The sequence below is a fragment of the Mycetomoellerius zeteki genome, unplaced genomic scaffold (assembly GCF_001594055.1).
Source record: "Mycetomoellerius zeteki isolate Tzet28-1 unplaced genomic scaffold, Tzet1.0 scaffold174, whole genome shotgun sequence".
NCBI lineage: Eukaryota > Metazoa > Arthropoda > Insecta > Hymenoptera > Formicidae > Mycetomoellerius > Mycetomoellerius zeteki.
The window spans coordinates 1,792,173-1,804,624 of record NW_017256696.1 but is presented as its reverse complement, the minus strand read 5'-3'; the positions used below and the strand labels follow the sequence as shown (position 1 = coordinate 1,804,624).

Here is a 12,452-nt window from a genome sequence, read left to right as displayed (position 1 = left end):
CATTGAACACGATTCGCACGATCCTGCAGGCCCCGAAAGCTCTCCCTCCAGGTTCCTCATGATGGAATGCAGGTGAGCAGGCAGACTTCGATGCGTGGAGACAGGTTCAGGCAATGTCCGCCGCCGCCGCCGCCACCACCACCACTGCGTCGTTGGGACCTATGCCCCATTCCAAAGATATCGGATATATTCCAGCGGACACCGTGGGTCTTTTCTACGGTGACCGGCTCCACGAGGACGAGTCTCCCTCTCCTTTCACCCCGAGATGACGAATTCGTTCGGCCAATGCCCGTGTCGAGACTCGCTTGACACGTGGAGCCTCGAAGACGACGAGAAGTTAAAGTCGCTTCCTCGTCGATGGAGCTTCGGAAGTTCGACGACTTCCTCGCCCACGTCGAATGAAAGGACCGTTCAGCTTTCTCTCTCTCTCCCTCTCTATCTTTCTCTCGAATGAGCGAACGAGGGGGCATCGAACTACCGCCTCTCGGAATATCGACGTTAGTTGAACGCTCAGCTTCTCGTCAATGAGGAAGAGTGATTAGATGTTACCGATTAAATTGCACTTAAATGTAATGTCATCCTTCAAAGGTAATGCAGCAATAAAAAATATAAAAATAAAAATGAAAATAGTACGTGCAAAATGTGTGCGATCTATTTTGCTAGCAGTAATTATTTATGTCTCTGTATAAAGTTTCCCTTTGTAACTTACAAACTCTTCAAAACTTGAAGAAAACGTTTCTATTATTAATAAGGAGCTTTTATAAATGTGTTTAACTTTTCGATATTTCAATCAATAACAATATTTAATAAGCTTACAGAAGATAATATTTCATCTAAGGGGCCATTTAGTTTCCCAATTTAACGTCTCGCGGGGGGTTCCTCTTTCATCCCTTTCATTGGGAGAAGGAATCCTCCCGTAGCTTCGGCTTTTCCTCTTCATTAGGTAAGAGATGTCAGTTCGGAAGCTCATCCTTTCTCGCGTCGCTCAGGGAGGTTTCAGTTACCGTTCGGTAGCTCTAAACGCTATAATTACGTCGGTGCTTCTGGGAAGTTAGTCCCGCGGACTTCCCGTTCCAACTCTCGGACGCGTAATCTACCCTCTCTCTCTCCTTCTCTCTCCCTATGGCTCTTAGAGCAAAGTCGATGTAATCCTTTTGACGTGACTCAACATCGAAATATCAACGGACGTGTCGTATCGTAGTCGCGATATTAGCATCGCCTTCAGCATGGAATGTACAATTATGCATTAGCATAGAGGACATCGTGTGCCTCGAGCCGATCCTCCTTCGACGAAGTCGCGTTGCAAAGTCCCGCAGATCGCGAACAATCGCTCGCAAGCGTTCTGAGTCACACTTAATCGCTTTGAAATAATTTAACGCCCATATTAGACGACTTCTTTTCACAAGAAATAGGGATAAATAACTTGGCAAATTATTCGAAACAAAATCTAAACTTTAACGTCTAAATTTTAAATTACTAGTTGTTATAAATTTTCGTAAACTGCAATTAAATTTAGACATCGGCGAACTAAAGCATCGTATTTGGAAATAATGAGATTGTATAGGACGACAGGAGGACTTGAGATTTTCGCGAGCTTATCACCGCATCCGCGATTGCGTCAAATGCCCTTTCAAAGTCGGACAGGTGGTTCACACGCGATCGCCGTGCCCTGCTTCGGCGTTCCAACCGGAGTTATTCGCGTGACCGTGTAAAACGGCCTTAATGGGAGTGTTTCCTGATCCCGGAACGAGTAACGAGACTCGTATGTACAGTAAAGGGTTCGTGGGAAGACGAACGTCGAGGCTGGCTTCGCTCGAGGGTATGTACCCGCGTGTAGCACACGCGCAAACATACTCGCGTATTCATCCACCCACACACAGCCAACACGGTATCGTATCGCATTCGGAGAGCTGTAGTTCCATTGCATGGACTACACCTATGTACCGGCACACGGCAAAAGGCAGCGTGGCAATAGATGTCAGGGCCAAATCTCCGATTTCCCCCACAGTCTCAATTAGATGAAATGACGAGCGATTAAGCGCGATTAAGTCTCGCAGCTTTTCTCGTCGATAACAGTCCGCGACGTCCGTTTTCAACAGCGAATTCTCTGGAATTGTATTTTTAGAAATACAATGTGTCGTATCTTCATACGTCGGTATTAAAAGAATATTTTCAATTGAAATATAACTATCTTTTTATTCATATTTTGATTACTTGAATTTTGATCGGAAATATTCGTGAGTAAACACCATAATTATTATTTCAATTAAACTCCATCTGTAATATGCGATAGTTTTCAAGTATACAGATTAGAGATATTGCTTCCGACCCGAGGAAAGGGTTACGCTTTGCACCGTCGGCGTCGTCCGGCAAAGTTCAAAGGAGTTTGAAGCATTCATTAACAGTACCCTGCCTATAACGGACGATGTTGAGACACTACGTGTGATATTCCTGAAAAGCAGAAAACCGTGAATTCAACAGCGATGCACGATCACACTTAGTCCCTTGATCCGCAACGTAGAGTTCTAGAAAGAACAGCAAAGGGCCTCCCCCTTGTATAACGATTTCCGCTCCCAGGTGCACGCTTATTAACGCCGCCGAGATCGCCGCCATTCATTAATTTCCTTCGCCTGACTCGGTAGCCGTGGAACTCTCCACAAAGTCCTTTCCTCTCTCCCTCTTTAGGGCCTACAAGTCTCGTATCGTAGTAAGGCCCCGATGTGGCGCCGAGGTTGTAGCAGAAAGAAAGGGTAAGTCTTAAGGCGATTTCACACGACTCATTTCGAAGTAAATCGACACAAATGAGTAATTCAAGATTAATGCGTTCTCAGAAACTCTTTACTATTATTTTACATAGCTAAGGTCATATTTGTCATTTATGGTATTGGAGAAGCTTATCGTATCATTAATCGTACCGTAACCAAGAAAACATTATAACGTCTTAAAATTATCTAATTGTAACACAAGTCTCATATTTTTGAAAATATATAATGTAAATAAATTAATATCTACATAATTTTTATGATAACAATTGAGAGGATTGGCGGAATAAAGGCACAATTCTACTTAGGCCCTTTTTCCGGAGATTAGCGCAAATAAACAAGGAATTAATGCTTACATTAGTTAAATATGAATGTGTTTCGATTGTCCTGTGATGATGAAAATGATATAATCTATGGAAAAAAGGGCATAAATGATTTAAAATCATTAATGAGATTTTTACCAGAGACTGAACGAAAATGGTACGACAATAATGTGTTTTCATTACAACATATTTATGTTAAAAAATCTTACAAAAACTCATCAGATGATGATTGAACATTATTTCAATTTATTTTGTACAAGTAAAAGTAAAATGTATTTCATATTCATTTTGTATTTCTTCCAGAAGAATGTGAACATAAAAAACATTTCTGCAGTTCATAGTCTTTTCTTTCTATCGATTCTTACAATATTATGATCAATATTCGGAAAAAGGGACTAAATGCATTTTTTAAATTGTAAATAACTTTTTAAATATTGATCATAATAGAAAAATATTATAACATATAACTTTTCAAAGACATTATATAAATAAACGTTTAATACTGTTCCCATTTGTGATATAATAAAAAAGTAACAAGTTATTTTAATTTTTATCAAAATCAAGATTTTGTATTTAGGCCTTTATTCCGCTCATCCCCTCAATTTGATATCCATTTATCGAAAATTTTATAATTATAATTGTTAAAAGATTTTTTCAAAAATTCCGGAAGATGATCAAAAGAAATAGAAAAAGATCGCGAAACTCAAAGACGAGAAAATCGAGTGATTAAAGACAAACAAGACTCAAAGACGAAAAGACGGAGAACCGTTCTGTTCGGCCCCCAGGCACGCGCTCATTAGAAATATTAATAATTGCCACGAGACGTAGATAATGAATGTTGCCGTCGTCGCCGCGTAGTTCGATGTTCGACCCTGCTAACAGGAGAGTAACTTAACCGCGACGCGAGTATAACCGACAATTAGATGTAGATCGAATGTACTCCACTCGTGGGATGCACTGATAACAATGTCCTTCACCTTCATTGACAATCGCTAATCTCCTTATCCACTTGAGGACTCTTATCAAAAACAAACCGTTCAGAATTAAAATCCGATTGTAACATTAATCCTTATTCAATCTCTATAGATATAATATACAGTCTGTTTATATTACAAGTGGTATGCATCAGATAGGAATAAACGCGATTAACTAAACTAAGAAGTTAGGAAAGTGAACTGTAATTAATTCCTAAATTGATGGAAAATTATATGCTATATCAACACTAAAAGTAGTCATAATACATGGCATATTTCAAATATATTATGCAGTTACTCGTAGGCAGCTTTAGTTTCAACCCCTTTAAATCTGATTTTAATATTTAAAGGTTAAAAATTTTTTTTAATTAAAGGGCATTTTAATAAGTAATTCATAAAAAAATTAATTTTTTTCAAAATATTGACTATTTCTTTAACATATACATTATTATGTAGCACTGCTGATCTCAGTGATGTTGGTAGAATTAAATAATTTTAACGGATAATGTCTTCAAATTGGATGTACAATACAATAAATGTACATTACACAGAGTCTGGAGGTTAAAAAAAGAATTTTCAACACCTATAAGTTTCAAATTAGTTTTTCTTCTGTTACGTCTAACTTAAAAGTAACGTTGCGACATTTCATTCTCAATATATTGAAACTTTTCGAAAGCGTACTTGTGAATTTCTTATGGCAAATTATATCGAAACTCGCGGATACCTTATAAGTCAGGATGAAATCTGAAAATGTTAGGGAATTCGGAAATTCCAAACGATACGAGTTAATACCTAAGGATCAATAGAAAAGAAGAAGCTTTAGTCACAAATAAAGAGAGTGTGAGCAGATAACATTTCAATTCCGATGCGGAAACAATATTTATTGTCAGCTGTATAGGAAAAATCAATAAATAAAAAATTGCAGTTAAAATAATTAAAAAATATTTGCTTCCTTAACAAACACAGACAAAATAATACAATAAATGAAATTACTAAACACATATCTTACTAAATCGGACAGATGTCTTGAGAAAATGTATGTTTTCTTCAAACGACAACGACATTAGCAAAGTGAATAACAGTAGCGCAATCTTAATTGCATCTAATGGCGATTAAATCGTTAATGGTAGTGCTGCGCGATAACAACGATAATAACAAACGCAGGAAGAAAGAGAGAAGAACCAGAGGAAAGACACAGGGGAAACGTACAAATGCAGCCTTTAAAGAGCTGGAAGCGACCCCCCTTGAGCGTGAAGAGAGAGGAGGCAGAAGGGAACAGGTTCCCGGCATGGTTACCGCGTATTCACCGAGCTGAAAACCTTGGGCCTCATCTGGAGCGACAAAGAAAGGGGGGGAGAGAGAGAGAGAGAGAGAGGAGAAAGAAGGAGAGACCAGCTGAAAGCGAGAAAGGCAAAAGAAAAGAAAGAAAGAGAGAGAGAAAAAAGGGGAGGAGGGACAGGATATTTGCTCATCTCGCTCCAGTCGAGATTGGTCGAGATGCTGCGGTCGCAGACACACGTTAAAGGTCGAGAAAGCAAAGGTGAGTTCACACGATGCGTGCATCGTGCTCGGGGAGTCGCTGGGTCCACCAGGAGGCCGCGCCGGTGGACCCTTCTTGGTCCTTGAACTCGTCGCGACCGCGAAAACGGTACCTTTTTATTGGCACTCTGCGCCGTACGAGCTTCTGTCGAGATCGTTGGAAGTTGGTTCTCAGAAATTTTAGGGAAAAAGAGGATTAACTTATATGAATTAAAAATACGCTCTCGTACGTACGTCGAGGACGAGAATCCTTAAAAATTATGAGGTGTTTCGTGTATTCATCATTACGACATGATTATTAATTTTTAATGTCATATATAATAAAATATCGTTATTATATATAAGATAATTTATTATTAATTTATTTTCATTTATGCTGGTATTTATTTCTTTTTTTTTTTTAACCGAGAAAAGCGGAGAGACGAACATTTCAGCGACACGTTAATTCGTGCCTCGCTGAATTTTTCGGGAGGGAAAAGGAAACGCAGCAAGAGACAGATTATTTCGGAACGGCAGGAAACGAGGTACCGAGCGAGCGTAGCTGCATTTCGATTTGCTAACGTATATTTCGTAACAGTCTTACTCGTCATAATTAAGGCATGCAAATCCTGGTGCCTTCAGAAACGTTTCAACATTTTCATATTTTTAATGCGAAAGTTGTAAAATCTGAAATACGCGAAGAAATAGACATTTATTCCATCCTCCATTTGGAAAATTCATATTAGACTGCGCACAATGGAAGAAATATTAGGAAAAGGAACAAATATTAAATATTTAATATTTATAGAGAAATAAGGAGAAAGTAAAAAATAAAGATTAAATGTAACAGATATAATGAATAAAAATAAAATATGTCCTATATTTGTATCCATTTTTTATGTGTTACGTTTAATCTCTACTCCTAATTTTTTAAATTTCTAATACTTAATATTTATTCCTACTTTTAATATTTTCTCCGTTGCACTCAGGATCTTAACCTTCAAAATTGTCGATAAAATTTTCCAAATTCTTACATACAATCTACACTGAGAAATATATTTGATTAAACAAGATTAGATTCGATTGAACCAACAAAAAAGCTCTTGGATAGTCATAGATAAGTCTAGTTATAATCTGAAATTCTGTCACACCAAAATACCATACTCGTTGGGTCTTTATGTTAGTTTAATCAGAATATTTTTCTCAGTGTATGCAATATGGCATATCTTTTGTCAATAAAATTTCGCAAGACGACGCGTTGATTCCGTGAAACGGCAAAAGAGCCTACCGACACGGAAACTCGAAGGCGTGCGATCTCGGCAGGAAACTGCTGTACGCACCTGGCACTCCCTCTTCTTCATCCGACCAAGCTCCCGGTCTGGGAGCAAAATGGCGGAGTGGTGGGGCCCCGAGCGAGTACTTCGCCATTCGCGTCAGTCGTTTTCCGGGCCCAGTCAGTGCGTCGTGTGCGCGAGTCTTATTCAGGATCCGTGTTTGCATCGTGGAACAGAAGAAAGGAAGAGAAAGAGAGAGATAGAGGAACGCGTCGCTCTGGTTTTCCGTTCTCCCGCATCTGGTGCGCATTTTTGTGTCCGGTTTCTTTTTTCGCGCTCATATTTATTCAAGGAAAAATCGCTAAGCGATTTTCGAGGATCGATCGATAGATCGATCACTCGAGGAAAGAAGGAAAGAACGCTCATCCCTCCCGTGGGACGAGAGACGAAGGACGATCTTTAACCGAATCGGCGCGTTGCTGCTGCGCGCAGCTTAGGACCCTCGAAGGGCTGCGTGAGGCCGAAAATCCAATGCGGGGTTAGTTTCGGATTCGCCAGCCAACAACCACGACGTAAGGGGGTAGCGACAGTAACCACGTTTCGCCGAGGGACTCGACATTGTGCTCGACAACAAACGGAAGGTATTGTTTGACAAGAAGGGAAAGATAAACGCCAGATGATTTTTCTCGATGCAAATTGATCGCGCGATCGATACGCAAAGACGCGGGAATTAAAATCGGACGCGCGAAATGCATCGATCGCGCGATCGAGAACGCACAGATTCGGATGAAGATGTGAAATAAATATAGATTTAGCAACCTTAGCTTCTACTTGCTCCAACGCATTGATGTAAGTAGAGGCTATGGTATAAGAAGCACGTTGGAGCACGTTGAAGCATGCGACGTGGAACAAACATATATAAACAAAGCTCCAATAATATATAAACAAAGCCCGGAACGTGATCGAAAGACCTTCGTTTTGTGGTCTCTTTCGATTGTTGTTGGAATCCGAGAAAGCCGGATTCAGGAATCCTTCGGAGCTGGCCACCGAAATTCCGGTGGAATTCCGAGATAGAGATTTCGATGCTCAGGCACGCTATGATCGAAACGCAGGGCACAGCTGATGCAACGAACGCGAGTTCCGTGTAAGTCGGAAATTGAATTCACCGGTCGGTCCTCGATATACGATGCTCGAAAGCAAAGTTCGCGCTACCGTCGAAATAAGTCGCTTGCTCTCATCTATTTGTTCAGTCCAATCGGAGCTAGTTTTAAGATACTGCAGTAAAGAAATAAAATCAAGTTAACAAGAATGAATCGTCGTAAACGAGCGTAACGAGCTCTTTTCTTTTAGCAGAAAGAAAAGAGACGTCCCTTACAGAAATTTAATATTGGCCATTTCACCACTTATTTTCAATATTAAAAGTACCGTTAAAGCAATATTTTTGATACTCGAAATAAGTGATTAATTCGCCAGTATTAAATTTCTATAAGAGACGTTCGTATACTACGCGTCTATAACGTTCATTAAAACGAATTCATTGCTCGTTCGCGATCGTTTTATCTGGATCCAGCCTCATAGATTATGGCTCGTTCTACTGTCGGCTATATTGCGTGGTATATCGTTCGATTGCTCTTCGACGAGCGGTTTCAACGAGCGCAACTCACCGCAACTCGAAGTCGAGAGAGAAACGCGCGCGTCTTCCTCAGCGGCAGCACGCTTAATCGACCTCAATTGGCAAAGCAGCCGGCTCTCCGGTAGAGAACGAACGATCGTTCGAACCGATCCGATATCGGCTCGCACAAGCCTCGGAATGAGTAATCCTTCTTTCACCGCGCACACACAATTCCTATTACCTGCGTAACAAAGTACACTTCGTTACGAAGCGCAAACTCTCGCATTTACGTTGTTCCCCTGACGCTGACTCGCTATTTCCAACCAACGTCATATTCTCGTTTTTCGCTATTCGACATAATTACGTACGTTTAAAAATATATATCTCCGCGTGTTACAATGAAATATATATCTTCGGTGTTTGTTTGCAACATTAAAATATATGTCTTACTCAACTCAGATAAAATATATATATCTTACTCGATTAATTAGATCCTATATAAATCTATAAGAATAATTGAATTACATTAATACATCCATAGAGTTATGAATTTGTTAACGCCTGCGTATAAAATACTAAAATAAAGACTTTTATGATAAAGTCAATAATAAAGTCAAAAATAAATAAATCAGGGGAATAAAAGCCAATGCTGAATTCTCTGTGTGCGTAAATTTTATATTTTTAAATTTATACTGAAGATGACCTAATTAGAAGGTCGAAACATTTGTTATTAATGTAGAATACGAAATATAAAATTGTTAAAACGCACAAAGAATCCAGCGTTGATTTCTGTGCTCCTGATTCATTTCAGTACATATTTCCTGCGAGAGAGAAAAGAATTTTCACGTCAACTAGTTCTAAACTCTGACGGTTCGCCTAGGAATGCGGAGCAGGTCAAATTTTAATTCATTGTCCAGTTTGCCTTTGCTTCAGGCAAGGGCAAGAGTGCCCTTTCCGGAAATCGGCAGACCCTTCCTAAACGGTAGGCATCTTCACCCGAGCTTCGACAGAGGCAGGAGAAGCGACTCGACTCGTTTCTCGATCACGAGCGGTTCGCTCTCTCGCAACGCGGCTACTTGTGTTCCGCTCGAGCGAGAACGGCTCGTGGCTCGCGCGCGATCAACGTGAAAAAAAAAGCGTCAACGCACACGCGATCGATAGATCGTTCACGAGTCGCGCGAGTGAGAGAGATACGTAAAGCACAAAAATAAGGTGCGATAGACGCGAAAAAATAAAACATAAACTAAATAAATATAGAAATTGTGGCGTGAAGATATAAAGTAGAAGGCGCTTATTAAATTTAGAGGAAAAGATGTGATCCCCACTTAAAAATCTTTTATAATTAATATCATCTCTTGCAAAAGATGTTTCTTATTCTTAAATAGGTATCATTGTGATACCTATTTAAGAATGGCTTATGATTGGCAAAACGTTTTCATTGACAATTAATTTATCTATTACGAGATTTATCAAAGTTTTTTCGTATGATTTTTAATGTCGAGTTTAACGTGATTTAAAGTTCGAATATAACAAAATGAAAAATTCGACTAAAAAACAAAATAGGAGCGTCTTATCTTACATTATCTTTTTTAATAACAATCTTGAGAACAAAAGTGCTTTTCATTTGATGACACATGAAGTCGACACAAGTATCGTTCTCATATCAAAAAAGATAGAACAATGTTTGTATCATCAAAGGCTTGTGTCATCAAAGGCTTGTATCATCAAAGAGAAAGCACCCAAAGATGTCTGCAATCTACATGATAAGATGATGAAGGAAATTTCCTAAAATATAGATAGATAACGAAATAATTTTCTGTCATTAAAAGCTTAATTCCCGATTCCAAAAAACCTGTGAAGTTTAATGTGCTGTATTTTTGGACATATTTTTTATCCTCCAGAGTTTCATATTTTTCTAATGTGATAAGAAATTCATTTTCAATTGCGAGAAATACACATCCCTCGTCCTTTGTTTCGATAGCTCGAACGATGTACGCGATCCTGGTGCAGTAGATAGGACCGATTCTTGATTTCCAGTTTCCTGAATAAGATAGGGCGATGATAAAGAACCGACGAAAGGACCTTATATTTTAGTACCGGGAATTCATAGATATGTATGCATAGCACTATCTGCCGCCTCCACGTTTCATGAAAGACGTTAGAATTCTCCGCTTCTTTGCTTGAATACAACGTTAGAAACGACCGTGTAAATATATCATAAAAAAAGTAGGCGTCTCCCGTAAAGAAAAATGATATTGTTTCTTGAGAAGCTAATTACGAGAATTTATTTTTATACGAGATAACTACACAGAAAACTGTACATATACATTACAATACAAAAATAATCTAATAACATGAAACGATAAAATAAATAAAGTGAATAAAGCCCCGATAAAGTGAACTGCAATGTTCACGAAACGTTGACATTCTAATAATGGATTTGGACACGAAGATAACCCGCGAAATGCATAGCTTCTTATGTAGAAAATTCCCGTATAGAAGCCTCAAAAGTATTAAATAACAGTAACATTTTTTCGCGCATTTATGTGACATTGAAATTATAATTTGATTTTATTATTTTAGCGAATGCTATCGCGTTAGTAGAGTTTTTATTTTAAAATTGTACCGACTGTATGAAATAGTATCGAATTACCTTCAATTATTTTACAGCGTTATTTATAGTTTAAGCTGACAGAAAAATAAATTGCCACGATTTTAACGCTAATCGGCTAACCGTGAGAAAACAATAGTCTACCTCTAATCTCTCGACAGTTACATGCACTTGAAAAAATGCTTCTGACGTCGATTTCTCTATATCTGTGGTTTAAAGTCAGCCTCCGCAGTCGATTTCTCAACAGCCGTCACTTTCAAGGCTCTCGAAAGAACATAATTATTAAGAATGGACCATTCCTTCCGAATCGTAAATCAAAATGAATATTGTTTTGAAATCTATTATATCTAACAAAAATATTCGGTATTAATTAATTAACAAAATTTCTTTATAAAAATATGTACGTATATCACAAAGACACACAATGATCGAAAATAAAATCAATTTATAATTCGCGAAAGTATTAAGAATAAAATTAGTTTACGAAAAAATAGTAAAATGATAAAAGTAAAATTAAAATAATTCTTAAAAGTTTAAATTGTAATTTTTCAATCTATTAAAGTTCTCAACAATGGTTATATTTAATTTTACATACTTTATCTATAATTCTAGAGTACATTATAAAGATGGCGATCTAATTAATTATTATTATATTCGTCTTATATTTCTCATTATTATATCACTGTCGTCTGTCGTTTTCCACGATGCCGAGACACCATTAACCTCCTCCCTGAGCTCTATCGTCTTCATTCATTTTTCGCATCTCGAATGAATCCGATGTGCATGCGTGCCTATCGAGCGTATCAGTAAAGCGTAGCGCTTGTACTATACGACGCTATGAAATATTAACGCTATGATGCTCGTCGACGTGTAGAATAACGTTCGTGTACGGAGTCGAGTGAAGGCACGTCATACAATGTGTGTATACGAGGTGTCTCAGGAAACGTGCATCAATCTTCAGAATTGTAATACACACGAATGATATCACGTAAAAGTATATTACGATCTATATGAGTATAATATATGATGTGTAACGATACATCTAAAAAATTTTATGTATATGAATCAAATCTTTTTTACAAAACCTGGGAAAGGACTCAATAATTCTACCTCTTATAAATTTTTTTTAATTCTAATACCGGAGAGCACACAATCAGTTTGTAATATTAATTACTTATTAATATTTTCTATTTTTGTTTTATATAGAGATCCGTTTGAGACACTTAATTAAAGTATTGATAATTCAAAAATTATCAATAATATATATTAAATAAAACGAATAATAACAAAATTTTTTGAAAAAAAGATTGGCTGCGGCAGCAAATTAGATGGTAAAATATAGCATAGCATTTTTAATTGGTTGCAGCAGTTAATTTTT

At 37.9% G+C, this 12,452-nt stretch overlaps 2 protein-coding genes across 3 annotated transcripts in view; one reads left to right on the top strand and one right to left on the bottom strand.

Moving 5' to 3' along the window:
- spg (dedicator of cytokinesis spg) overlaps positions 1-12,452 on the bottom strand; it is a 51,429-nt gene that overhangs the window by 13,006 nt on the left and 25,971 nt on the right. The window lies entirely within an intron of this gene.
- Inx3 (innexin 3) overlaps positions 7,120-12,452 on the top strand; it is an 18,552-nt gene continuing 13,219 nt past the window's right edge. The window contains exon 1 of the mRNA XM_018446196.1: positions 7,120-7,492. The gene's annotated coding sequence lies outside the window, so the exon portion shown is untranslated. The remainder of the gene's footprint in view (positions 7,493-12,452) is intronic.